Genomic DNA, 24,542 nt, shown 5'->3' with positions numbered 1-24,542 from the left:
TTAACGCAGACTGGACTCATTTTATATTAAAGCAAGAACAGGTGTGGGTTGTGAGTGGTGCGTGTTGTACGTTATTCGTATTTTCGTTTTAACCATCACACGCAGGAGGTCAGGATCAAGGTGTTGCGGAGGGGCCGTGGCATTGTCGGGAGTGCGCGGTACTGGCCGTCAGAAGGCAGGTTTTCCGTACACGGTGCTCCGGTCAGCCTCGCGCGCGCCGGACACTGCTTGCTTGGGTATGGCTGGAGAGCGCGCGGCCGGCGCGTGGAAGACTGGGGCTTCCGATCAACTCAGCGGAAGCTACAGGTAGTCGGGAGACCGAACAGAATTGCAAGGCGACTAGCATCGCCACGCATGAGCAGCCGCTCTCAGTGCTCCTGTGACCCCACGCCCTACCAGACGATCCGAAAACCACAAGGAAGTGCAACATGCCTTCCATGCGGACACTGCCACAGTGGCAAACTCAGCAGGTACTGAACACCAGAAGACAGCTCACGTACAAAGACATCAAGTATCCCTGTGGTGCATGCCAAGCTTCGAATTCATTCACGTTTATCTGCAGTGCCAGAATACATTCTAAACGCGAGATGGCAACACCCTCGAATTGAATGAAGTCATGGGAAAGAACAACTGATGCCAGATTTATCGAAGCCACAGTGCGCTAGGTTTCGTTATTAATAGGTGCAGCGGCGTAACACAGCCCCCGCAGCCCCTGCACCAGGGGGCCCCCTCAGCACAGTACTGTTGCTGAGAGCTCCTGACTGATTCCAGAGGCGGCCCCTCCATGTACCTGGCAGGGGGGGCTCAAGTTTCGTTCCGCCGATGTCGCCTTGAAGCATGTACTTGACATCTTCAGACCTTAAGCTTGCACTTCTAGACCGAGGAGCATAAAGTCGTGCAGTAAAACGTAATATTTGTATGGGGTGGACGTCTAACCCCATTTCAGCCCGTGGCCAACTTTCAGGTGAGAGTGTAAGTACTGGCTACAAACTACACACCCACGTGTGCTATACAACACCACTGTGCTCACCTATGGCCTGTTGAATGCGAGGGGCGCAGTGCATGTCCAACTCTACCGCATAAAAGTTTGTCCGGAGTCATCCTCCTTACCTGTATCAAGCTCCCGACTCTGAGCATCCTTCGCCCCGCCGCAGTAGTTCCAATGCATCGCATCCTCCTCTCCCTCGAACCCCTGCAGTGACGTCGGCGTGAACTGTCTGCGGGGGTCTACCGCAGAGTGGGCTCCAACTCAGCCCCTGCCGAAAAACATCCTCTCCCAGGTAGACATCTTTGTACCGGCCCAAGATAAAAGAATCTCGTTGTGTTCCAATGCGAAACACGGACACAGACCAGGCGCAGAGGCGGCGGTAATCCAGATAGGAACTGGCGAGAGAGGGAGCAGCGCCAGCGCACACTGATCCTCTGCAAGGACCACGGACCTGCATTGTGAGGTGCAACACCGCCACCGCGAGGCGCACACGGTATTACACGCGCAGCCGATGGAGGAGATGTGGACTGAGTGGCACAGTGGGAGATGAGCTGAGGAATACGGACCACCATAGCACTAAGAGAAACACTAAAAGTCAACGAGGTACACACAAGATATACTGTACAAGGAAGCGCCCCGCATACAAACAAGTGTAGAGATGCCAAAATATCCCCACACCTTGATGCCACTTGCTGCACTGGGCTGCGGAACGGCCGTGAAATAATACCAAAGGTTGAATCTGTTAGCAGGCACACAGATGCCACGCATCACTACCAAGCGTTCTGGGACTGTTGGTTTTTTCTCTACCATTGTATGCGTCTAGTTAAAAAAAAAGTAGGCAGAGTGCTGTTGGCCAAAAAGCAGAGGCACCTGAAAAAGTTGCAGGTGCCTTACGGCCACCAGAAGCTGTGGGCATGCAATCACAGAAAAGCACATGCATGCAACCACGATTCTATTACAGGACCGGAGGCTTCGTATTATGCTTCTCTTTCTTATTTATTGCTACTCACAGCAGCCAATAAAAACTTTTCTTATGCAAAACAAACTACATTTCCCATGCTGCATGCACCACATCACTTCCTGCAGAGCCCCATAAGAGCCAGTAATACCGGAACCAGTCCTCTTTCTTTGCTGCTCACGCAGACAGTTAAGTTGAGCTCCCGATTTTGAAATAATTAATGTTTGATTTAATGTTTGATGCGCTATTTGCTGGCAGCGGCGATTGTGTTATATTGTGTAACGGCTTCGCTAACGCCGCTTTGCTTTAAGCTAGATTGCCCGACTTTGCGGGGCGGGCCGGATTTCGCGCCCTTGGCGCTACGGAGCTCCCGCTGGGAGCGGGGACAGTTTCAGGGCTTAGCGGAGGTCCCTGTATACGGCAATCGATGCGTGGGTGCATCGCGCCGGTTTCTGGCATTTTTGCAAGCGCGTTTTGCATATTACATAGCAGCGCGTTGAGCGCTTCCCGAATGCACAGCACGGTACCGCCCCGCCTTCGGACTCCTAAATGCCTTCTGTGAATACCGAAAGCCTTAAAATTAGGATTTTTCTCAGTTTAGTAGTTGTAAAGTTAGGAGTCCTAACCTTAGGACTCCTAAACTGAGAAAAATCCTAATTTTAAGGCTTTCGGTATTCACAGAAGGCATTTAGGAGTCCTAAAGGTAGGAGTCCTAAATTTAGGACTACTAAATTGAGAAAAATCCTAATATTAAGACTTTCGGTATTCACAGAAGGCATTTAGGAGTCCTAAAGTTAGGAGTCCTAACTATACTACTACTAAACTGAGAAAAATCCTAATTTTAAGACTTTCGGTATTCACAGAAGGCATTTAGGAGTCCTAAAGTTAGGACTCCTAACTTCTGTGAATACCGAAATGAGTAAGTGCCTTCTGTGAATACCAAAATGAGTAAGTGCCTTCTGTGAATACCAAAATGGTAGTAAGTTTAGGATTTTGTCTTAAGTTAGTTCTGTGAATCGGGCCCTATCTTCCAGGCAGGTCTCATGTTGCATCCTTCTTCGGATGTACAACATATCGGCGGTGCGGTACATCAACAAACTAGGGGGCACGAGGTCCTCAATGTTGGTGGAGATAGCGAAGGCCTTTTGGCACTATTGCCTGAGTCATCAGATTTCAGTCATAGCAGAATACATTCCGGGTCAGTTCAATGTGGTGGCGGATTGGAACTCACGCCATCTCAGGGACTACAGCGACTGGCAACTCCTCCCACGGGTGGTCCGGTGGTTGCAGGAGATATGGGGGTTTTGCGAGATCGACCTGTTTGCCTCCAGGCTGAACCGTCAAATGACAAAGTTTTTCAGCTGCAGGCCAGACCCATTGGCGCTGGCGACAGATGCCTTTGCGCAGGAGTGGACTCAGAAGTTGAATTATGCGTTTCCACCCTTTATTCTCATTCCTCGCGTGTTCACTCAGGTGATGCGCCAGAAAGCAGAAGTGATATTAGTGACTCCCTTGTGGAAGTCGCAGCCTTGGTTCCCGTTGTTGCTGGAGGCGAGTTGCGACTTCCCCAGGAGGATCCCATGGTCCTCGACGATGCTCCAGGGCCCTCATGGAGAGAAGCACCCAATGGTTCTATCGGGGCATCTGTCTCTGATGGCCTGGAGACTTTCAGGCAGCGTTGGCAAATGCCAGGATTTTCGGAACAAGCTTTAGGCTTTATCAACCAAGCGTGGGCCCCCTCTACCAGGAAGCGATATTCTTCAGCCTGGGGATGCTGGGTTCGTTGGTGCATGGGACAGCATGTGGATCCCGTGGGGGCAGGATTACCCTTTATTGTAAACTTCCTGTCCGAAAAAGCATCGGAAGGTTTAGCGTATCGCTCTGTTAATAATTTCCGTTCCGCCATATCGGCAGGCCACTCTCAGATCGAGGGCAAACCTGTCGGAATGCATCTTTTAATATGCAAACTGCTAAAGGGTATCAGAGTGGCTAATCCGCCCAAACAAAAGTATTCTTCCTTGTGGGATGTCTCGCTGGTTCTGTCACTGTTTAACAGATGACCCGACAACAATATGTTGTCCAGGAAACAATTGTCGGCCAAACTGGCCATGTTGCTCTGCCTAGCGGCTTGTAGACGTTCCTCGGATGTTAAAGCTCTTGATATTACAGGTAGAGTATTTACTCCGGAGGGAGTTTCGTTTAATATTACGTCTAGAACTAAAACCATGTCACGCAGTGTGGATTATCATGCTTTTCCCGACAATGCTAATCTTTGTGTGGTCCAATGCCTTAAGGCTTATGAAGAATGTACCAGGCCTACCAGGCCTGATGGTGTGGTACAATTGTTGATTGCTCTGCAAAAACCGTACAAACCTGTGACTGCGGCTACTATAGCCAGATGGCTAAAAAATGTTATGCAGGAAGCGGGTGTTGATACTCAGGTCTTTGGTGCACATTCTGTTCGAGGCGCTATGGCCTCTAAGACCTTCATGTTGGGTTCTACTGTACAGGATATCAGGCATTCTGCAGATTGGTCATCTGAGTCAACGTTTAAACAGTTTTATTATATACCGGTGGGTGACATATCCTCTGTTGTTTTTAATCAGCGTTAAACTAGCATAATACGAAGCCTCCGGTCCTGTAATAGAATAAAAAATTAGCTAGCATTCGCGCCAAGAATTTTCAATTCTATTAAGGACACGGAGGCGAGGATTATCCCACCCGGTTAAAATACAGTATTGTAATTATTGCCCACCCGTTTTGCATATATACTCTGATTATACAGAAGTTACGGATTGTTCTATCTCTGTTTTTTCAGGATCCGAAAAGAAGATGGATTAGTCGTAATCCTGCTTGAAGTTGACGTTCTTCCCAGCTGGTCTGGTTTCTTCCACGTTGGAAGCTGTTGTTGAACTTTGTTATAATTATTGGACTTATTGTTCGGAGCAAAGAAAGAGGACTGGTTCCGGTATTACTGGCTCTTATGGGGCTCTGCAGGAAGTGATGTGGTGCATGCATCATGGGAAATGTAGTTTGTTTTGCATAAGAAAAGTTTTCATTGGCTGCTGTGAGTAGCAATAAATAAGAAAGAGAAGCATAATCCTCGCCTCCGTGTCCTTAATAGAATTGAAAATTCTTGGCGCGAATGCTAGCTAATTTATTATTCTTCTGTTTATCTTTAAGACTCGATGGAGACAAGTATGGAGCTTAAGTTGTTAAAACGTTGCCAGGAGAGGAGAAAGCCAACATTACTCCCTCATGTGTCCTCCCAGTCCCAGTATTTACTACCTGAGGCTTTCCTGCCTCCACCCAGCCAATCAAAACACCAGAATTCAAAAGTTTATATAAGCCCCTCCCACCTACCGCCATGCCTGTTTTTTTCTGCTCGGACAGCTGGTGCTCCCGGTTCCTGTCTCCAGGTTTCTTTTGATGGTTTTACCCTACCGTGAGTGTCTGTTTTGCATTTTATTGTGCTTATTTCATTGTAATGTGATTTCTCACGGCGCAGCCGCTCCAGTCTAGGGTCAGGATGTTCCCCGCTCATGTGCTGGGCTGGGGTGGGGAGCTCTCCTGGGGGCATATGTATCAAAATCCGTTATTGCGAGTCTCAAATATCTATTTTTTTTTGAGAATCGCTATTTGAGAATCGCAAAACGGGATGTATTTAAAAATTCGCAAATATTTTGTGATTTCCTTAATTGCAAAAAGCAAATTGCGAAATCGCAATTAAGGAATACCTTCCCATTCATTCCTATGGGCCACAAGGCCAATAGCAATGAATGGGAATGAATGAGAAGTCATTCTCAATTTGCGATTCGCAATTAGAGAATCGCAAATTAAGAATAATTTTAAGGGTGCAAGGGTGTCATAAGGACACCCTGATGCACCCCTGAAATGAGCATGTGTGCGCATATGGCGCACATACATGCCCTAGTGCAGCGTCTGGCCCCCGCGGCCATGTTCTTCTTTATGTGACTGTGGGTGGAGACTACAGGGCTGCCCTTTTATTTTTATTTTCACCGGTCTCATACTGCGAGACTTGGTGTTTGGGGGCAGTATTTATTGGAGGTTGCTGGGCACTTCTTTTTTTGCGTGGTGTGTTCCTGTTTGGTTTACTCTGGTTTGCTCACCACGAGTGAGGGGGCTTCTTCACCTGTGCCTCCAAAGGAAGTTTCCAAGCAGCATAATGTTCTGGATCTGCAGGAGGATGACGTTTTGCAGATTTCTAGGGCTGATCTACAAGAGTTAATAAATTCAGCTGTCCAGTCTGCGCTGCTGGAGCCTGCGACGAAGAGGGCTAAGGATGATGAGGAGGACATGGACAATTCCCTTAAGGGGAAGTACGTTAAGGGCAAGGTTTTTTCTGATATGCTGGTCCATATTCGGGAGGTGCATGTTTTTGACTCTAAATCCCTAGCTGATGAGGGTTTTTACACACAGTATAGTTCCTCTGTGGTGGATGACCTCCCTTTCATGATGTCCTGAAGGATATCCTGACTAAAGAATGGCTTGAGGTGGAAAAGCAGGATATTCCTCGCTTTCTGGGAAAGTGGTACCACCTGGTGGACTTTCACTCCCAGTTTCCTGCGATTCCGAAGGTCAATTCTCTTTTGTCCTCTATGGCTTCTGCCTCCTCTTCCTCTTTGTCGTCGTTGGAGGTGTCCCTGACAGATCCAGTGGAGTAAAAGGTGGAGTCTGCACTCAAACGTTCTTACGCCGCTTCTCACTTTGGCGTGCGTGCTAGCACTTATGCGGCCTATGCCTCGCAGGTCCTACTGAAGGATCTTGAGAAGTTGTTTGACTGTCTTCGGGATCAGGGGGACCATACTCCTGTGTTGGCTCAAATGGAGGTCTTGGCAAAATTCCTCTCGGATGTATCTTTTGATTCCTTGTGGGCCTTCTCCTCGGCTGCTGGGGCAGCGGTGGCTGGTAGGAGGTCTATCTGGACAAAGCCTTGGCGCAGAAGGCCGTGGTCCATAAGCTGCCTTTTGAGGGCCCCCTTCTCCTTGGGGACGCTTTGAATGCGATGGTACAGCGCTTTGCAGAGGAAAATAAGTTGTTGAAACCTTTTCAGCCTGCGCCTAAGAAAAAGTCCTTTTTTCATAAGCAGGGTTTTCAGGGGGCTTTGTCTTCTCAGCCCTTTCGTGGTCAGGCCTGTGGTCGGGGGGCTGCATTCCATTATAAGTCCAGACCTCAACAGCAGCAGTAGCAGCAGCAGCAGCAGCATCCCTCTGGTGCGGGACAGAAGTGACTATGCCGTTGTGAGTGCTCGGCTCCGTTTGATTCAGGACCGTTGGTCAGCTCTGGTTTCTGACCGGTGGGTCTTGTCTGCCATCAGGTGGGGTTACCAGATTCCCTTTCAGGGCCCGCCCCCTCTGGATTGTTTTCTGGTTACCCCGTCACCAAGAGATCCCGTGCGGCGGTCTGCAATGTTGTCCGGCATCGCCATGATGGTTCCTTCCGCCCAATGCTGCATCTCCGTTCCCTGAACAAGTTGGTGCGGTTGGATCATTTTCGGATGGTCACATTACAGTCCGTCATTCCCCTCATCCAGGAGGGCAATTTTTTGGCTTCTTTGGATTTGGAAGACTCCTATTTTCACCTTCCAGTCCATCTTGCCAGTCAGCGGGTCCTGAGGTTTGCGGTCCAAGGGAAGCATTTCCAGTTTCAAGTTTTGCCATTCGGCCTCGCCACGGCTCCCAGGACCTTTACAAAGGTATTGGCTCCTGCTGTGGAGGTTTTGCAGCGTCGGGGTTTCTACGTGTTTCCCTATATTGATGATTGTTTGATCTCTGCTTTCTCTTTTCCTAAGGCTCTTCTGGCGGTGCAGGCTACGTTAACCCTGTTCCAGGTTCTGGGGTTCAAGGTGAATCTGTCCAAGTCACCTCTGGATCCTGTTCAGAGACTTCAGTTCATCGGGGGTCTGTTCGACAACTCTCTGGGGGTGGTGTTTCTCCCTCCTGTTTGGATCCTTTCCCTGCAGACTCTGCTGCTGGATCTGTTGAGTCGTTCCTCTGCGCCATCTCATGTTTGGTTGTGGGTCCAGGAATTGATGGCTGCCACCACTGCTGTGGTTCCTTGGGCTCGTCTCCATCTCAAGCCCTTGGTGACTCATCTGTTGGCTCGGTGGGACCCCTCCCGGGCAGATTCCGAGACTCTGGTTCCTCTTTCTCCTGCTCTAGTTCGGGACTTGGACTGGTGGCTTTGCACTCCCAATCTGGAGAAGGGGGTGCCGTTTTGTCTTCCTCCTGCCCTTTTGTTGATGATGGATGCCAGTCTTTGGGGTTGGTGGGCCATTTTGGAAGCCAAGGGTCGGTGGTCTCGGGGGGACAGCGCCCGCTCCTCGAACTGGCGCGAGTTGGCAGCCGTCTGGGAGGCGGTGCAGTTCTTTCAGCAGGAGGTGATACTTCCTGATTTGCCTACTGAGGGGGGATTCCCCTGTTCCCCCTTCCTTGGATGTTCGCAGGGCTCTCCAGATTTACCTCCAACGTTCGCTGGAGTTTTGGATTTCTCCTGCCCTGTTTGTCTCCTGTGGGGGGTGTGGCTAAGGGGATGAAGGTTTCCACTTCTACGATTAGTCGTGGGGGCGTTTGGCAGTCTGCAAATCCTAGAAGTCTTTGAATCTACCTCCTCCGTCTCAGGTGCAGGGTCGTTCGAAGCGTTCTGTGTCTGCTTCCTTGGCTGAGGCAGCGAGGGTCTCTATCTAGGAGATTTGTAGGGTGGCCACCTGGCAGTCCCATCACACATTTGTGCGACTTTATCGGCTTGATGTTTTACATGCCTCTGCTGACAGTTTTTCTGTTGGCGCCTTGAACGCTGCTGTTAGTTGATCATTTATTGATTGAAGTTTTGTGCTTTTGCATGGATCCCTGGTGTCCTGCATTTTTTCTTGGTTCTCTGCTTGTGAGTTCCTCACGTAGTAAGGACTGGGACGGGGAGGAACCATGAGGGAGTAATGTCTTGTTACTTACCGGTAATCTTCATTACCCCGATTAGGGTCCTCCCCGTCGCAATCCTCTTCCTTCCCTCCCTCCCTCCTGCTGTGTTTGTGAAGGAGACTTGTTGATAACAGGCATGGCGGTAGGTGGAAGAGGCTTATCTAAACTTTTGATTTCTGGCATTTTGATTGGCTGGTTGGAGGTAAGACTGACTCACGTAGGAAGGACTGGGACAGGGAGGACCCTAATCAGGGTAATGAAGATTACCGGTAAGTAACAAGACATTCTTCTTCCTTGATCTACTGGTCCCATCAACCAGTTAATTCCAAGTCAATATAAGCCTAATGTGTCGCCTCTTGGCGAATCAAGCAGATGCACCTGCCTTTTAAGATAACAGAAATCTTAAATTGCTCTATCCTCCTCCCTTGAAGCCTGAGATACAGATGGAGTGGATAAGGATATTGCACCGGCTGCATGAGATAAAGAGAGTTTTCCTCGTTCATGTCTGTAACATGCACACGTCGTCATGCCAGGCAAACGCAGTGCATGCAGCATGTTGTTATTGATGCATACCCCTCTTTACATCGCATAACCAAAACTGCAGAAGATGTGCAGTGGCAGTGTGCGCAGTCCACATCTAGAGATCCTTGAGACACTCGTAACTGTTAGTTGTTTGCTAAAGAAACCAAATAATATGCAAAGAGAGCTAAAGAAAATCAAGGAAGGAAGTTATATGATTAATTCTTTCCAGACCTTTTGTTAACCAATAAACTTTGAATGACTCCTCTTCTTCATGTTCATCTGTTCTGCTTCAGCACTACTCAACACATGTCAGCATGCAGTACCTCTGTGTCCTTAAAGCATATGACACTCAGTGCTGAATTTAATCAAAGATTCTAATAAGTCAGCCCCCAACGAATCTACTGGGAGGGTAAGTTAAGGTGGGGGCCACCACTCTGTAGTTATAGTTGGATAAGGTGGCCATTGGAAGAGCGTTTTTTGATTGTTTTGCCAATAACGTTGGCACAATTTTACGTATCTTCATGAAACTTTCCTAAAAATGTTATGTTATGTTATGTTATGTTATGTTATTTACTTTTATAACGCGCACAGATACTCGAAGGAGTGTCCCGGCGCGGATCAGGGCAGGACAGAATTAAAACCCACACCTAAGAGAAGAGATAAGTTTTTAGCAGTTTCTTAAAAACCCCCGTATCTTCAACAAGTCGGAGAGAGAGGGGGAGCGCATTCCAGGCACGGGCAGCAAACACAACCAGGGAAGCGCCACCTAATCTATGGCGCTGAAAAGAAGGCACCTTCATAAGCCTGAGAGAGGAAGACCTCAAGTGACGCCCCGGTATGTAAAACGAGAACCGTTTCTGAAGATAGCCCGGCCCCTGGCCATGCAGGGCGCGGTGGGCAAGTGTTAGGGATTTGAAAGCTATCCGGGCCCTGATCGGTAGCCAATGAAGGGAGCGACGGTAACCATGAACACTCTGCCTGTGACCCAGCCCACCCAGCAAGCGGACAGCCGCATTCTGGGTAACTTGAAGCTTATTTAGTGCATAAGCTGGGAGCCCAGCATAGAGTGCATTGGCATAGTCCAAACGGGACAAAATAAGAGCCCGGACCACCGATTCCCTAGCCGCTTGAGGCAGCAGCGGAAGGAATCTTCTCAAAATTTTAAGGAGACCGAAGCAACAACCTGTAAGACGAGTAACCTGGCTAGAGAAGGAAAGATTACTGTCAAAATAGATGCCAAGGTTCTTTGCGGTCTGACTGTTTGAAACAGGCAGTGGGAACTCAGGAGGCCAAATGGACTCTCTGAATCCTGAGGAAAAGTCACCAAACATGAAAACCTCGGATTTATCCTCATTGCACTTTAAATGTGCCGACGCCATCCATTCAAAGACAGAGGAAAGACACCTCTGCACATGGCCCACCGAGGAGCCCAGTTTGTCCCAAGTGAACAGAAGCTGCGTGTCGTCAGCGTAGGCAATGACCTTAGCCCCCAACCCCTCTGCTAGAAAGACCAGAGGAGTAAGATAAATATTAAACAGGAGGGGGCTAAGGGACGAACCCTGGGGAACACCTGTGCCAACTTGAAGAGGAGATGAGGCCACAGGGGGTATCCAGACTTGCTGGTAACGGCCGTCCAGAAAGGATTTAATCCAGCCCCAAACCGCGCCCGACACACCAATCTTTGAAAGTCTGTCAAGCAGCAGTGAATGGGGAACAGTATCAAAAGCTGCCGACAGGTCAAGTAGCACAAGGGCAGCCTTCCCGCCGGCGTCTAGACACTCCCGTATGGCCTCAGTGATTTCCAAAAGAGCACCTTCCGTACTGAAGGAGGGGCGGAAACCCGATTGGGCAGGGTGAAGAAGATTCGCACTCTCGACAAACTCCGACAGCTGTCTATTTACTATCTTCTCACAGACCTTAGACAAGCTGGGGAGAAGAGAAATGGGTCTGTAATTTCCCGGCACTGAAGGATCGAGAGTCGATTTCTTCAGAAGGGGGAGTATTTTGGCCTGCTTCCAACAACTAGGCACCCTGCCCTCCAGCAGGGATAAGTTAATAATAAAATTAACTTCCTCATTCACTGTTTCTGCCACCGAAGCCAGGAGTCTTGCAGAGCAAGGATCGTCTGGAGAACCAGACTTCAGACCCTGAAGTATTCTCAGAGTGCATGACAGGTCCACCGGGGAGAAATTAGACAGACAATGAATGGTAGGCAGTACAGCAGGAGTGGTATGAGAGGAGACAGAAGGACCCAAGGGCCCAGTAGAAACAGGCGGGGCAGAGAAGCTGCCCTGTATCTTTAAAATCTTGTCCCGGAAGAATGTAGAGAGCGTCTCGCACCAAGCAGTGGTTGCTGGAAGAATGCAGCTCTGCGCTGCAGGGGACAGAAAACTTTGGACGATAGAAAAAATTTCTTTCGAGTTATTCTTGGCTTGATCGATCCGAGTGGCAAAGAAGGCCCTTTTGGCAGAGGAGATTGCCTTATAATAGGTTTTTTGACCCAACCTAAGCTGCCTCTTTGCTGACGAGCAGTAATTACTAAGACGCCAGGAGCGCTCCAATTTCTTACAGCCCTGTTTGAGGAGACGCAGATCCTCCGTAAACCAAGGCTTGGAGGGAGATGCCCTTGACTGCCTAGCCGAGGTAGGTATGGCAATGGCCGACCAGGAGCCCCGAAGCCAATTGGAAAAGGCGGCAAGACACTGATCAAGATCTTGTGACAGAGGCGGCCTATTGGCCGCCAGCGCCCTGGCAAAGAGTAGGGGGTCAACCTTCTTGAACGCTGGTTTGTGACTGACCCTTGGACTGAAACCGGGCGGGGTCACTACCCATGAAAAGGGAATTAGATAATGATCAGACCAAGGGACAGGGAGTGGAGCTTTGACAGAAATAGGGAAGTTGGAAAAGATAGGATCAAGAATATGGCCACCAAGATGAGTAGCCTGGTCGACCCATTGAGAGAGCTGCACAGATTGGCAGATATCAAGAAAATCACAAGTGTCCTTTGAGTTGTTTTGGTCAAGATGAATATTGATATCGCCTAGAATCACATAATGGGAAAACTGTAGGGCTCTCATGGAGACCGCCTCCACACAGGCCTGAAGGAAAGCATGGGCTACTCCCGGCGGACGATATATCAAAGACCCACCAAGAGAAAAGTGGGCCGAGCAACGAATATTAAAATCCAGAACTTCACAACCCTCCCACGTGCTGAAAGAGCACTTATCCAGCGCCCATGTCTCCTTAAAAATAACAGCCAACCCCCCACCTCTCCCCGTAGTACGATCTAATCTACTAATTTTGTACCCCAAAGGGATGGCCAGGGTGACGATTGGGTCAGAGGAGTTGTCAAGCCAGGTCTCCGCAACAAATAAAAAATCCAAAGCTTTATCGTCCAGAAGCTCAAACACCTCTGAGTGGTGCTTTTTCAGAGAACGCACATTGAGTAGCGCCGCCGAGATAACAGGGGAGTTAGATATTTTAGTGTCAGCAGCATCACCCAACTCAAGGCGAAAGCCACAAGCCCTACACACAAAGTCTCGAGTTCCAAACAGATTAGGACACAACTGCGGGTTACAGAACGAACTCCGCATCTGGATAAGACACTCACGTGAGTAGGACCGGTGACGAGAATCATCCTCCCTGAGATGGGCAGCATAACTGTCCCCGGCTCCCGTCGGGCTGCTGACGGGCGCAGACGGGCTTGCCTTAGGCGCGCCTTCGGCGCGCCAGCGGCGCGCCCGCTGCGCGAACGTGCAGCGTGCATTTAAATAGAGCCGGTGGTGGGGAGACTAGAGCGCCTTCAAGACAAAAATGGCGCCTAGTTCTGTCCCAGCGGAAGTGAGGAAAGCTCACCAGCAGCGAGGAATACGAGTTTAAAGTGCCCCAAAATGTATTTCTATCGCAAATGTGCAAATGAGCAAATTACAACATAACACAGTTAAAAACACCAATAAAAATGAGCAAGCATTAGAACCACGATAAAAAAGCAGCAGAACAGCGATTTGTTTTGGTAAGTGAGCAAAATTCTATCAGCCCTTAAGCACCTGCGAACGTGCAGCGTGCATTTAAATAGAGCCGGTGGTGGGGAGACTAGAGCGCCTTCAAGACAAAAATGGTGCCTAGTTCTGTCCCAGCGGAAGTGAGGAAAGCTCACCAGCAGCAAGGAATACGAGTTTAAAGTGCCCCAAAATGTATTTCTATCGCAAATGTGCAAATGAGCAAATTACAACATAACACAGTTAAAAACACCAATAAAAATGAGCAAGCATTAGAACCACGATAAAAAAGCAGCAGAACAGCGATTTGTTTTGGTAAGTGAGCAAAATTCTATCAGCTCCTTCCTGAAATGTTTGCGGGTGATCTGCAAAGCAAGGGTCGATTAATAAGGTGGACCCAAAACTACTTTTTCCCATGATATTTTCAATCGGAAGTTTGGAAAGTGATACAAAAAACAGCTGACTGGAATGACACTAAATTTGACAGAAAGCAAATTCTTTACCCAGAAAGCATGCATTTTGTGATTTGGGCTAAGTCCTATCAGCCAGTTTTGAGAAACAAAAGTTCCAATATAGTGCTATCAGGTAGATTTGGTCTAGCTGGAGTCCCGCAGGCCTCCTGTGGTACCACAGATTTAAACAAGCATTGCAATGCAATAGGTCTCGCATTCACACGAGTTTGAGCTATTGGCATTGTAAATGACAATGCCTTTTATTTATGTTCTGGGTTTTAAAGCATAAATAAAAGGCTTTGTAATTTACAATACTAATAGCTTTCTCCGTGATAAACAGTGCAGTGAAGAAGATGTGTAAGTGTTGTAAATTACACAGACACAAAGTGTGAAGTGAGAGTTACATATGATCCGAGCTGTAAACACTAACTAAGCGCTCCAACACCTTTCGCTCTATGATAACACTGTCGCGGCTCAGGAGGAAGAGCGGGAGGGGGTTATTTCCTGCCCTCTCCGTGAAGTGAGTGTGCAGTGTGGCATTGCGTAATGTCATTGCAATATTCGGCCAAACAAAAACACACCAGCTGTAGTAGGGCCCTGGCATCACCTCCTGGTGCAGGGCGGGCTGTGCTTTATGGCAGGCATAGAGGGAAGGAGGGATGGTCAGGGCTGCAGCTCCAGCCTCGTACAGTGCCCCGGTGTTGAGGTGGTGGTATTGGTGGTGGTATTGGTATTGGCGGTGGTATTGGTATTGGTGGTGCTGGTATTGGTGGTGGCATTGGCCATGGTGGTATTGGTGGTGGTGGTACTGGTGGTGGTATTGCTGGTATTGGTATTGGTGGTGGTATTGGTATTGGTGGTGGTGGTACTGGTATTGGTGGTGCTGGTGGTATTGGTGGTGGTGGTGGGGGGTGGTATTGGTGGTGGTGTTATTGATGGTGCTGGTAGTGGGAGTGGTGGTGGTGGTATTGTTGGTGGTAGTATTGGTGGTATTGGTAGTGGAGGTGGTATTGGTGGTGGTGATATTGGTGATAGAGGTGGTATTGGTGGTGGTATTGGTATTGGTGGGGTGGTATTGGTGGTGGTGGTAGTGGTATTGGTGGTGGTGGTGATATTGGTGGCGGAATTAGTGGTGGTGGTGTTAGTGGTGGTATTGGTGGTAGAGGTAGTGGTGGTGGTGGTATTGGTGGTGGTATTGGTGGTGGTGATACTGATGATAGTGGTGGTATTGGTGGTGGTGGTATTGGTATTGATGGTCGTGGCATGGTAGTAGTGATGGTGTTGGTGGTATTGGTGGTGGTATTGGTGGTGGTGGAATTGGTGATGGTGGTATTGGTGGTGGGGGTATTGGTGGTAGTGGTATTGGTGATGGTATTGGTGGTATTGGTGGTGGTGGTATTTGTGGTGGTGGTGGGGGTATTGGTGGGGGTATCGGTGATGGTATTGGTGGTGGTATTGATGGTGGTGGTATTTGTATTGGTGGTGTTGGTATTGGTGGTGGTATTGTGGTGGTGGTGGTATTGGTGGTGGTGGAATTGGTATTGGTGGTGGTAGTATTGGTGGTGCTGGTATTGGTATTGGTGGTGGTGGTGATATTGGTGGTGGTGGTGGTATGGGTTGTGGAGGTAGTGGTGGTATTGGTGGTGGTGATATTGGTGATAGTGGTGGTGGTATTGGTGGTGGTGGTGGTATTGGTGGTGCTATCGGTGGTGGTATCGGTGGTGATGTTGGTGGTTTTGGTGGTGTATTAGTGGTATTTGTGGTGGTGATATTGGTGGTGGTTTTGGTGGTGGTATTAGTGGTATTGGTGGTGGTGATATTGGTGGTGGTATTGGTGGTGGTGGTATTGGTGGTGGTGGTTTTGGTGGTAGTATTTGTGGTATTGGTGGTGGTTTTGGTGGTGGTGATATTGGTAGTGGTATTGGTGATGATATTGGTGGCAGAAGTGGTGGTGGTGGTATTGGTGGTGGTGGTATTGGTGGTAGTGGTATTGGTTTTGGTGATATTGGTGGTGGTATTAGGGGTGGTATTGGTGGTGGTGGAATTGGTGGTGGTGGTATTGGTGGTGGTGATATTGGTGGTGATATTGGTGGCAGAATTTGTGGTGGAGGAGTTGGTGGTGGTATTGGTGGAGGTAGAGGTGGTATTGTTGGTATTGGTGTTGGTGGTATTGGTGGTGGTGGTGGTGGTATTGGTGGTGGTATTGGTGGTGGTGATATTGGTGGTATTGGTGGTGACATTGGTATTGGTGGTGGTGGTATTGGTGGTGGTATTGGTGGTGCTATTGGTGGTGGTATTGGTGGCGGTGGTATTGGTATTGGAGGTGGTATTGGTGGGGGTGGTGGTGGTTGTATTGGTGTTTGCGGTATTGGTGGTGGTGGTCGTGGTGTTGGTGGTTGTGATGTTGGTGGTATTGGTAGTGGGGGTTTTGGTGGTGTTATTGGTGGTGGTATTGGTGGTGGTGGTGGTGGTGGCATTGGTGGTTTTGGTATTGGTGGTGGTGGTATTGGTGGTGGTGGCATTGATGGTGGTGGTATTGATGGTGGTAGTATTGGTAGTGGTGGTAGTGGTGGATTTGGTGGTGGTGCTGGTTGTGGTATTGGTGGAGTTATTGGTGGTATTGGTGATGGTATTGGTGGTGGTGGTATTGGTAGTGGTGGTATTGGTGGTGGTATTGATGGTGGTAGTATTGGTAGTGGTGGTAGTGGTGGTTTTGGTGGTGGTGCTGGTTGTGGTATTGGTGGAGTTATTGGTGGTATTGGTGGTGGTGGTATTGATGGTAGTGGTACTTGTGGTAGTGGTATTAGTGGTGGTGTTATGGGTGGCGGTATTAGTGGTGGTATTGGCTTACAGAAGACCGAACATTTGTCGGGTTACTCTCTTTTCAGGCTTATTAAGGCTTTGGGGTCTGTCGGTCACCGTGGTACTTCACGGTTGACACGGACAGTACGTGCTTGGTTGCACTCAGGCGATCACTGTTTTACGCAGTATAATACATAACAGGTCTGGGTTATACATTCCCACAAGGTGTCTACAAGACACAGTGCTCAGCAATCTTACAACTGTGATGGACCTCCACACTACATTTTGATTACCTGCAGGTACGGTCACCCTTTGTTGGAACTGCAAGCTACAGACTATCTTAACGTTTGGATCTCCACATTACATTTTGATTACCTGCAGGTACAGTTACCTACTGTTGGAACGGCAGGCCACAGACTATTTTAACGTTTGGAGTTTTGACCAAATGCAATTTGTGTGATCCGGCATAGATTGTGAAGCGACGTATGACTGGTTTTGCAAAATCTACGTCTGGTTACAGACATTCAGAATCTTCTTTCACACATTTACCAGTAAGCAGTGCTTTGGGGTGCCGGGTTCTTTGCCTATACAATGTGGACGAATTCTGTGTGCCTCGGCATATCTGCATGTCGTGGTGGTATTGGTGGTGGTGAAGGTATTGGTGATGATGGTATTTGTGGTGTCGGTGGTGGTGGTGTCAGTGGTGGTGGTGTCAGTGGTGGTGGTGTCGGTGGTGGTGGTATTGGTGGTGGTGATATTGGTTGTGGTGGTATTGGTGGTGGTATTGGTGGTGGTGGTTATGGTGGTGGTGGTGTTGTTAATAAAACAGGCTTTTGAAAAACCCCCATCAGTTGGCTTTAGTGCAGAGGACATGTAACACAGATGTGCTGTTGTCAGCTTCAGCCCATTAGCACACAATTATGTGCTACCTGGAATTCACATGACTCGAATCGCTAATCATTTCTAAATCCATTTTACTTGGGAGGGTTAATACAGACACGAGATAATGCCGGGTTAAAGTGATTGAAAGCGGGCGCCCGTGTTACGGGGGCGGCCGTGCTGCTGAAGAAAACACAAGCGGCTTCAGCTGAAGCTGCGCATGTCCGGCCTCCAGTAAGAAGAACTCAATAAAGTAAATAGTGCTTACAGACTAAATAACAGGTCCTGTGTAACAACCGAAGTAAAGCGGCCAGTAGCCATGGGAGGTTACAAATAAAGACAAGGCCGTACTAAGGAGGGACTAACAAGCCTATTAATGAATCCGAAGGTAGCATTTATGAAAGACAATGACCCAAGCCAATGAAAAATATGGGCTGAGAGTGGGCGCGGCTTCTTTCCCATACTCTACTACAGCAGTCTCACAGAGCAAGCAGCGCATGGGCCCTGTTGCTAGGCTCGACCTCAAAATAGAGTATTCTGTTTGGCTGAGAGGATTTTTTTCCAATTGGTCCCTTTGGTCCAGTGGGTCCGGTCTTTCAGTACTGAGTGTTCTAATTGCCTGGCCACAACTTGTAGGAAAATGTTGCACTCACCATTACAGGACTCGCTGCCCATGCTCTGAGTTTAGTTTACAAAATAACATTTACGCGTCCAGAGGAACGCCTTCCCAAAGACAAAAATGTAAAAAAAAAAATTGTGCGATGGGTACCGAAGTACTTTCACAGGACTGAGTGTGGCCTCCCCCATCCCCTGTGATTTACTGTGAGATACCTGCGGGAGGATGCTACTGTAAAGCGAATGCAAGCTTCATAAACTGAAGCGTGCATGGTCTTGCGTTACTGGGTGTTGACACTTGGTTGTGGTACCGCAAGAGTACTGTGGTACCACCAGATATTATAAAATTTGAAAGTTGTGGGGTAGAAATGTGTGTAGGGATGGCCACCCTTTGGGGTTGGGATTAGGGAATGGCCACAGACTGGAGACTAGTCTCATTCAGTTTGGTAAAACACATATGGTGTACACTTTAGCTATTAGTGAAGTTTTAAGTTTGTTATAGCAAGTTAGGGACCCCTGGCCCTCTGGGTGTGCCATGGTCCAGGAGGCGGTGCAATTTTGATTTTGTGGGAGGGGGTAGGCAGCCTCAGGAATATCCTGCCTGCAGTCTCCCAGTTAGGGAGCATGACTTTGCTCCAACTCAAGCAGGAGCAGAGGAAAATGCTATTTTTGCCCTGGCAAGAGCAAAGCTAGGGATCTGGGACTTCCCCTGACACCCAAAAAGGTTCAAGCAGTTGTGGGTGCCCTGGATGGGCCCCGGGGAACCCACTTTTAAAATAAAATTGCCAGCTTTGGGTGCCAATTTGGGAGCCTGAACTGCGGGTCTTTAGGACTCTTCGTGCGGCCATCAACCATCTTGCAGTTTTGGGTGCTCCAACTGGGCATCCACTTTAAATATAAAATTACTGGCTCCCACCAGGCCCTGGAATGGGTGCCAGCTGAGGAGCCAGTAGGGGCCCTAGGGCTTTGGGGCTCCCCTCAGTGGACCCAAACAAAGGCTACATTGTGGGTGCCCCAGCTTGGCACCCAAAAAATAAATACAAAAATTTACAACAATAACAAATGAAGTGCAGGAGCCATAATGCCCTGCTAGGTCTTTCTAATCATATTTTTGGATCTTGAATGGTGCTCCTAGAATGGACAGGGCCATCACCAAGCTGGAGCTGTATGCTCTTCAGCTGGAGTACAGGAACCCCTTGTGGCTGGTTCAAAGGCTGCACTTTGTAGCCTCAAAAATGTCTCAAAGACGTGTTTAATGTCTTTTAATAAATCTTTAGTGGAAATGTTTTGTGGCAATCACTGTTACACATTGTAATTTGTTGAATTTGTGAAATATACATTAGATTATAGTTATTGGTGACATTTTGACAAAGCCAATAGGTTTGTTTTATATATGTTGATGTGCTGACCCCTTGATAAAGCCAATAGACCCACTGAACCTTTGACAAAGTCAATATGTGTGCCTTACCTAAAATGACAACTATTAGATTGTTACAGAGCATAGTTAGCTGTGCCTGTCAGGCGGGTGGGCACCTTCGAGGCTTGGTTGCAGGGCCTGGCCACAGGTCTGATCCTGGGCGAGAACCCATACAGCGCACAGCCAAAGGCGGTGCCCGGCGGGAGGTTGGGTGCTCAACAACCCGCCGCGCACAGCCAAAGACAATGTTTGGTGGTGGGTTGGACACATGCCTCTGAGGAGCTGGGAACAGGCCAGGACTGCAACCAAACCCACACGCCCAAACCCACCGCCATGTACAGCTGAAGCCTGTGTGCCGTTGAGGGTTGGGCAACTGTTAGAAGGTGGTTTATCAGTGGGTGCAGGTAGGTACTTACAACTATTAATAACACCACAATCACAAATAAGGTCCAGTCAAGTCTCAATAAACTAATCCTTGCTCAACCCTTGGTAGTTTTGATGACGAGCAATCAGGCTTAATTTAGGAGCGAGGTATGTAAAGCATTTAATATCACAAAAACAGTAAATAAGTAAGACATAAAATCAAAATCAAACACCAATTAAAAAAATTGAGAATAATATTATCTTTAAAATGATACCAAAGCGAAAAAAATTCAATGTAGGGAGCCGGAGATATGAATTTTTAGTTTAAAATAAAAATTGTGCTTCCCAGTGCCTTAAAGTGAAAGGTGCCAACACCGGCAATCTGGTCATGCTGGACTAGAAGAAAGTCAAAGTTTAAGCCCAACTGCGATGGAGTGCGGGTCGGCTATGGAGAGCTGTAGGGCCTGAGCAAGTTTTTACCTTCTTATTTAGTTACTTTTTAGAGCTTTTTCTCTCATCATCGAGTAATTGACTTCACCAAACCAGATTTCAGTTTAACAACGGCGGTCTGCGCCAAGGCAATGCCTCGCTGAGTTCTAGCTGTAAACTATTAAGTATTAGAATTTCAGGAACCAACTCTCCTAGGATAATTATGGTGATTTTGGTATTTATTTTATTTTTAAATATCTATTTTCTGTCAGTTTTTTCAAAATTTCTATTTTTATATTTTTTAACTGATGTATGCCCATTTTATTATCTTGCTGCTGGTGAAATCCAATAAAGTCCAGGTGAAGCTTGTCAGCTGGGCTTGTCCTTCTTGGAGATGATGAAAATGACTACTTCCAGCACTTTTCTTCCTGTTACTGATCAGGAAGTCCACTCCTTGATCCTTTAAGACAGGCAAAGTCCTCTTTTCTGAAGCCTTGAGAGTGCAGCAAGTGCTGTCCGTATGAGTGCAGTCCTCTCTTTGTGCAGTCCAAGGGTCCAGCAGGGCAGTCCTTCTTCTTCTGATGTTTCCAAGCAGGGATCTGCACTGCTGTGCAAATCTCTCATATGTATTCCAAATTCTGGACTGGCAAGAAGTAGGGTACCACAAACAATAGGGTTCAAGTTGCCACCCTCTGTGATGACCACTTCCTTAGCAGTGTGGCATATGTTTGTCCCAGAATACACATCTCAGTCCCAATCAAAAAGGAGAAAATCTCTCCTGGGAGTTCAGGTCAGGCTAACCTAACGCACAGGTGTGGCTAACGTTTCCCTACACTCCACTTCCGCCCCCTCTCCTAATCTAATTAGATGAGCTCCCATCTGCTTGGGGATACAGGTTGTGGGTGGGGGGAGAGGAGGAAAGGCCTGGTTCCTTCTCTAGCTCTGCTTTTTCCTTGGAAGGCCCATTTGGCTACCCAGCCCCCTTCTTGTCCTGGCATCTGCAGGCAGCAGATCTCATGCTACCAAATGGTGGCATTGTTTCAGTCCAGGCCACCTCAGACCTACTCAGGAGCAGCTTGGCTCACATTGTCAAAGGCTGGCCAATCAGAAGAGGCTGCTACAGGGCTGCTTTAGGTAACGTCAGAAAATCAAGTTCCAAAAATACTTTCCTGTAATAGTCATAATAAATTCAACCTTGGCATGTTGTTGGATTTATTGTAACTATTATTTTGATACATTGACTAATTGTTCTAGCTCACTGCTGTCAAGAGTTAGATTTGTCTTAAAGTTTAATAAGGCGTTCCCAGGTTAGCCTATGGAGAGTTACTGGATCCACCAGGAATTTCCTCCCGCAACGGTGGCGGAGGGAGCCAATAGAGAAAGACTGCCGTGCAGAATGACATTACGACCGCCAGATAAATCACAATGCCTCAAACAGCCCATCCCAAAGCAATGGAGAAACCAGCCACTCGGAGACTGCAGAAGCACTACTGCGGAGGTCGAAACTCGAATCCCGGACACCTCCAAGCGTTCCTGATTCCTATGGATCCAGCTATTCAAGCTGTTCCGCTGCTGTACCTAATCCACTACCAGCAGATAAGACGTCATTGCGGTCAACACCACAGTTATGTAAATAACACATCTCCACATACAACCACAACACACAACTCTTGTGCTGAAATATGGTTCCTGTCCACATCAGACGCTCTGGTGGAGACAGGAACATATCTACCAGTGTACTCACACATGTCCTGCTTGCTAGAAATTCACACCTCCGCATCGGGGTCACTCATCAACAGCGAAATCACTGCAATGTCCCGGTCATGTCACCGCAGCGGTGAAGACGCGGGAAAACCTGCGCACAATTTAGTAGGCAGGGCCAGCACCAGGGATGGGCAGTCTGGGCAGCTTTCCAGGGCTCCACCTTCACCCTATCCACATGGTGGGCCGCTTCCCGCATCCATTTCTGCACATGATGTGTGCCCCCCCACAATGAGCTATTTAGCAGCCAGATGTGACTCGACCTCGCACCTCACACATCAAAGGGCAAGGTAGATTTACTGGGAAGGTAGGGGTGAAGATGAACACCCTGCACAGAAGGTTGGGGGCTAGACAACCCTCCTCCTCACACCTGCCTTCCACTCATGTGAATCGAAGTGAGTAAATTAAGAAATGAAGACTCACTGCATATTAACAACCACTGAACTGTTCACACTGCACGTTAAGTCCCTCAGAAAGATCCCACACTGACACTCTGCCACACACACATACTCTAGGTCAGCAGCAATGTATGACAATAAATGCACTAGCCCAAAATGGTGTGCACAGTGCTGTAAAACCATGGAGCAAGCCACATAGCATTTGTACATGACATGCAAGAGGAGGAAAATATCACACTACCCTTAGGCCATCAAATCAGACATGGGTGGCACAGTGCTTGGAATTAAACCAAAGTGACATCTGTGCAATATCTCTGGGATACAGCAATGCAAGCTATGCATAGGCACAGGAATGATAAGAAGTGTCAAAAGCCACAGTGACCAGCCCCACATCTGTGTCAACTACCTTATGTGTATGCCACCAGCACAACACGCATGGCCCATTATCACCCTCCCTGACTGTCAAACCCAAGTAGGACCTTCACTCATACCTCTCAATTACCCATATCACACCTGCAACACTCAACACCTGTGAGAAACACAAATAAAGGTGCAAATAAGGACCTGTGAGTCTCCTGACAACCAATCACACACCCTGGTGTGTATATACAAATATCAGGCTCACACTCAGGGATGTCTGAACCAATGCTGATCAAAAACCAATAGCCTAACACTAATCTCACAAATAACATCCAAAGAAGTTCAACAAGCTCAGCCATGTGCAGGCAAACAGTGGATAGGCAATGTGAGCCTATACAGAACAGGATTACACAACAGTTTTCTGGGCAAATGCACAGACACCATACCCCAACCCAAACAAGAATTGCATCATCAAATGCCAGTCATGAACAGTAACTGTGATCAATGGCACAAATCAGCTAACACAGACATAGACACACACCAGGTATCAAGTGAGCATGGTGTCAATGTATACCACAAGCATGCACAATCCAGACAAGTGACAGGTCAAATATAGAAGGACATAGCACTATTTTGCACTCAAAACAAGTTCATGAGCAAGACTCCACATTGCTGCATGTGACCTACACACACACACACACACACACACACAAGAAATGCACACTACACATTCAACGCACATCTGAATGTATTACAATGCACAAAGTACTCTCACACAATGTCATGCAAACATCACACACAAGTGCACCTGTCAGTAGAAAGAGCCAACCCAGGCCAAACATTGCATCCATCAACAACAAAAACACAACATATGCCAAAAACAATTCATCACATAGTCAACTCAGCTGAACATCAGGGGAATGCACACCAGGCAAGTACAAGGCAACATACACTGACAGCACTGCATGCACAGTAAGCAGTGTGTGAACATCAACAAAACTAGTAGCACACATATCTGAGTGCCCCACCATGAACTTCCACACCAGAAATCATCACAGCACACAGATCACATCACACTCAGGAAGGGTAGCGGTACCTCAGCAAACAGACATACTCCTTAGCCATCACCCACAGCTGCACAACTCAGGAAAACCCAGATGTAAACAACATGACTAGAGGACTGTGCTGCTCAAACATATGTACTGCACATGAGCAACCATCACTGCAACCTAGTAGAAGAAAATAACACATAAAACTAATTGTGAAACTGTCCTGAGTGGCACATTGGTCCTGTACACAGATCATCCTCCCACAGTAAAGTGTCACACTATGAAGTGGTGGGGAGGGTCACACACTGGCAAGGCATGGGGTGGAAGACATGAGAGTGAAGTGGTGTGTACATCAGTACTGGACGGTTGAGGAGTGTACAGTGCAAAAACACATAGAGGAGTAATTCACAATGCGTAGGCATCAGAAGCACCTATAGGGGATGGTATGGCTGCTCATACCACATACTATACTTGTCCCTAAAATGTGTCAAGTGACAGCAATGCATGAGAAAACTCACAAATAGTATCAATGTGTCTGAGCAGGTCAGCACAGTGAGCAAAAACTTAAACAAGGCCTATTGCTGATCAGCAAAACACAAGACACAGTTTGGCG

The 24,542-nt window shown here is 48.0% G+C and overlaps 1 long non-coding RNA gene across 1 annotated transcript in view; it reads right to left on the bottom strand.

The window, feature by feature from the left end:
• LOC146817623 (uncharacterized) overlaps positions 1-1,297 on the bottom strand; it is a 1,003,010-nt gene extending 1,001,713 nt beyond the window's left edge. Inside the window, exon 1 of the long non-coding RNA XR_014962552.1 lies at positions 1,111-1,297. This is a non-coding gene — a long non-coding RNA (uncharacterized LOC146817623). The remainder of the gene's footprint in view (positions 1-1,110) is intronic.
• Positions 1,298-24,542: the final 23,245 nt, after the last annotated feature.

Source organism: Triturus cristatus, chromosome 6 (genome assembly GCF_964204655.1).
Source record: "Triturus cristatus chromosome 6, aTriCri1.1, whole genome shotgun sequence".
Classification (NCBI taxonomy): Eukaryota; Metazoa; Chordata; class Amphibia; order Caudata; family Salamandridae; genus Triturus; species Triturus cristatus.
The sequence above is the reverse complement of the archived record's forward strand: the minus strand, read 5'-3'. Positions and strand labels throughout refer to the sequence as shown.